The sequence below is a fragment of the Moschus berezovskii genome, chromosome X, assembly GCF_049115385.1.
Source record: "Moschus berezovskii isolate FMDL1 chromosome X, NW_MosBer_1.0, whole genome shotgun sequence".
Classification (NCBI taxonomy): Eukaryota; Metazoa; Chordata; class Mammalia; order Artiodactyla; family Moschidae; genus Moschus; species Moschus berezovskii.
The window spans coordinates 34,016,233-34,020,805 of NC_142488.1; the positions used below are offsets into that span (position 1 = coordinate 34,016,233).

The 4,573-nt window shown below is 47.5% G+C and overlaps 1 pseudogene; it reads left to right on the forward strand.

Annotated features, from left to right (window-relative positions):
• Window positions 1–3,381: 3,381 nt before the first annotated feature.
• LOC129563840 (melanoma-associated antigen B16 pseudogene) lies at window positions 3,382–4,347 on the forward strand (annotated as a pseudogene).
• The last annotated feature ends 226 nt before the right edge of the window (window positions 4,348–4,573 follow it).

A 4,573-nucleotide genomic window follows, 5' to 3' on the forward strand; every position in this document is an offset into this window, starting at 1 on the left:
TCTATGCTCCAGGAATTAGCCTGAAAAAGAGAGAGAGAGAGAGAAAGCAAGACACGGGGACCAAAGCTCTGATGGAGCAAAGGTGTTTTATTCAAGGTTGTGTAGGTATATATACTGTCTTACAGGATAGCTATTTTCAGCAGAGATAAAATCAAAACTTACAAGTTATCACGGAAACATGAGGTCATCCATATGAAAGAGAGAGGGTTGTAAATAATCACTTTTACTATATGGCTCATAAAAAGGAAGAGGGTGCTTATCACCGTATAGAAAAACTAATGAAGGAAATGTCTGGATTCCTCAGCCCCCGGGAGGGGCTTGCCTCTCCTCTTAATTAATAAGGAACAGAGAATTCCTAACAGATCCAAAACAGCACACAAGAAGCCTCCTGTTAGATGCTTCCTGACACTGGGAGAAATATCAATAACCTCAGATATGCAGATGACACCACCCTTATGGCAGAAAGTGAAGAGGAATATAAAAGCCTCTTGATGAAAGTGAAAGAGGAGAGTGAAAAAGTTGGCTTAAAGCTCAACATTCAGGAAACTAAGATCATGGCATCTGGTCCCATTACTTCATGGGAAATAGATGGGGAAACAGTAGAAACAGTGTCAGACTTTATTTTTGGAGGCTCCAAAATCACTGCAGATGGTGATTGCAGCCATGAAATTAAAAGAAGCTTACTCCTTGGATGGAAAGTTATGACCAACCTAGACAGCATATTAAAAAGCAGAGACATTACTTGGCCAACAAAGGTCCGTCTAGTCAAGGCTATGGTTTTTCCCGTGGTCATGTATGGATGTGAGAGTTGGACTGTGAAGAAAGCTGAGCGCTGAAGAATTGATGCTTTTGAACTGTGGTGCTGGAGAAGACTCTTGAGAGTCCCTTGGACTGCAAGGAGATTCAACCAGTCCACCCTAAAGGCGATTGATCCTGGGTGTTCATTGGAAGGACTGATGCTGAGGCTGAAATTACAAAACTTTGGCCACCTCATGCGAAGAGTTCCTCATTGGAAAAGACCCTGATGCTGGGAGGGATTGGGGGCAGGAGGAGAAGGGGAAGACAGAGGATGAGATGGCTGGATGGCATCACTGACTCAATGGACATGAATTTGAGTAAACTCCGGGAACTGGTGACGGACAGGGAGGCCTGGTGTGCTGGGGTTCATGGGGTCGCAAAGAGTCAGACACGACTGAGCGACTGAACTGAACTGATACCATATAATCAGGGCTTCTCTGGTGGCTCAGACAGTAAAGCATCTGCCTACAATGCGGGAGACTTGGGTTTGATCCCTCGGTGGGGAAGATCCCATGGAGAAGTAAATGGCAACCCACTGCAGTATTCTTGCCTGGAGAATCCCATGCACAGAAGAGCCTGGTGGGCCACAATCCATGAGGTCGCAAAGAGTTGGACACGACTGAGCAAGTAACACACACACACATACACACACACCATATAATCAGAGATAAACTAATCGGCATGTTACATAAACTTTAATCACAAAAAATCCCTGAAATTACTCCACATATTATAGCAAACAGGTTCTCTTTGATACAAAAACAAGATATATTCGGAGACCCCCCCCTTAAAGAGTATTTGAGCCAAGTCCACTCTATTGTTCCAGAGTGCACTGGAAAACATAAGCAGAGCAATAGCAAAATAAATGAGAAGTAAGAAAAATGCAAAAAGACAGGTAATATTGATCATCTGCATATGATTTCTGATATGCAATATCCAATAACCTCAAAAAATCAGGGACTTTCCAAATCATTCATTTCAGTCCCTTCCTAAGGAAGTAAACTTTGTGGAACAGCAAGTGTATGGGAGGCTAAGTCAGCCTGGTGAAGAAAAGGAAGATTGTAATTTGTCTCTGACAGTCTAACCCCTGACCTGGTCCCTGCCTGCCTCATGCTCCAACTTCCCCGTTTCCCATTGAAGATGGAACATGACTCATTCCAAGCACTACAGGATTGTGGTAAGCGAACTCATCAAGATTTTGCTGGCATTTCCCAGGAGGCCTTAAGTCATGAAAAACAAGCCAAAAAAGAACCCCATGAATGGGAAAACAGGAGAACACAACAGAGAATAAAGCGGGATCACAGGCAAACGGGCAAGTGGTTTCTTTTCATCCTAAAAGCTCCAGGCAAGGCTGTCTGGCTGAGACAAAACCTCAGTTACTCTAAAGGGTTCTTGGGTAGGACGACCTTGGTATGAGGGTCAAGATGTCAGCTCAACAGAGGGAGGCATCCGGGGCTTGGCAGAACCCAACGTGAGGACTGCATACAAGACCCGCAGCCACCTCCACTCGGAAACTGAGTGCCGGGCGAGTGCTGGCCCCTGCTGGTTGCCCTGGGTGAGCTCAGGGCAGGGGTCACCGGAAGTCACGCCCCCTGACTTCCACCTGCAGAGAGCGAGACTGTGAGCGCTTCGATCTGAGGTGCCGACTCCAGTCAGCAGCCGGAGGAGCCCCGGGTGCCGTCCGGTATCGGTAAGCCTCTAAATGATGACTTAGGGGACCCCCCCTGTCCCAGAAAGGAGGTCACCTACCTGGTGAGAGCTCCATTCTAACCACAGGAAGCATAGGCAAAGTTCAGGCTGAGCTACCACACACTTCCTGTTTAGCAGTCTGATTGAGGTGGACACTTTTGTGCGCGGGGCTCAGAGTCCAAAAGCAAAGGCCCCTGAGTGAGTGTTGAGGGGATCCACCCCCCAACACACAGAATAGCAGCGACTAACTGAACCTCAGCCGGGTGATCAGCCCTGGGAGGCCCCGGACAAGGGCAGCCAGAAGTGCTGCTGATTTGCTTGGCCATTGGAGTCTGAGGGAGTGGAAGCCTTAGTCTGGGGCAGGCAGTGCCATGTCGCCACAGGAAGGCATCTCAGGCTACGCAGGAATTCTGACGAGGACCCCAAGTGAGTTCTTAAGGGATCCCTCTGACCCCAAGACAAAGGGTGTGCACAGCGTCTACTCCTCTTGTCAGGTCTCCATGTCCTGTCATGAAGTTCTCCTCACTTCCCTTTTGGAGTCTCACAGAGATGAAGCCTTGATTGGAGCCCTCAAGCAGTAAATAAAGTGGGCACATTACCAACCAGAATTCAGTTTGAAGAACAGATGTGAGGATTTTGGGGCTAATCAACCCAAGGCCAGGGGGCTTCCTAGAGCCCTTGCCCTGTTGTCAGCCCTGAGAGGCCCAGGGAATTAGGCAGGCAGCCCTCCCCGCCCCCCCACCTCCCCACTCCCAGCTCCCGTGTCTCCGGAAGTAAAAAGCCACCACAGTTAAGTTTAGCAGCTGAGGCCACTCATTTACGCCCTGTTTATCTTAGGTGGTGAATCTCATTGCCCATCTTCCTGTCTGCCTACTGCCATCCACAAGAGTCATCATGCCTCAGCGTCAGAAGCGTCCACGATACTCACATGGTCAATGCTGTATGACCTTCAACGGTTGGGAGGTTACACAGGTCTCCAGGGCACTGAAGGAGACCAATATACCCTCCCAATTTCTAATGCCTGGTGATTTTCCCAGTACTCCTGAGAGTTGTCAGAATTTCTACTCATCTTTTGCCACCACCGCCAACATATTGATCAAACCAGATGAGTTTTCCACTAGCCAAAAAGTAGATTATAGTCTGAGCACCTCACAGGCTGTGTCATACCCTGTGAGTATGCTCAGAGATCCTCTAAATGAAGAGGTGGCTTTGTTGGTGAATTTCTTGCTGCTCAAGTATCAAATGAAACAGCCAGTAACAAAAGCTGATATGAAGGCTGCCATCTACAAGTGTGAAGTCAGTTTCCCTGAGATCCTCCAGAGAGCCTCTGAGTGCGTGGAGATGCTCTTTGGCCTTGATCTGAAAGAAGTGGATCCCATCAACCACTGCTATGTCCTTTTCATTAAATTGGGCTTCACCTATGATGGCATGATGCACGGTGAAGCAGGCGTGCCCAAGACCGGCATCCTGATACTTATCCTGGGTGTGATCTTCATGAAGGGCAACTGTGCCACCGAAGACGAAGTCTGGGAAGTTCTGAATGTGACCAGGATATGTTCTAGAAGGAAATACCTCTTCTTTGGGGAGCTCAGGCAGCTCATCAAAGATTTCCTGAGGGAAGGATACCTAGAGTTCCGGCAGGTGGCCAACGCTGATCATGTGCAATCTGTGTTCCTGTGGGGCCCCAGAGCTCATGCTGAAACCACCAAGATGAAGATCCTGCAGTTTCTGGCCAAGGTTAATGGGACTGACCCAAGTTCTTTCCCATCTCAGTATGAGGAGGCTTTGCAAGATGAAAAACAGAAAGCTCAGGCCAAAATTTCAGCCTATTGTCTCTGCCACTACAGGTTCTTGTATTGAGACTAGCAGCTTCTTCCCCAACTAGGGGAGTCAGGGATAGTTTCTTCATGCATTGTTTAAAGAGGCAGTTAGTGTTCGTAGAATTTAGGTCTGAGGTGGGACTGAAAAGAAGATAGTATGTATGCCTATGTGTCACCATTTTGTATATGTAACTCGGGAATTTTTTCTGTGTATTATTCAAATATTGTTTCTTTTAATATATATTTAGTTGCCTTCAGAATCTTCA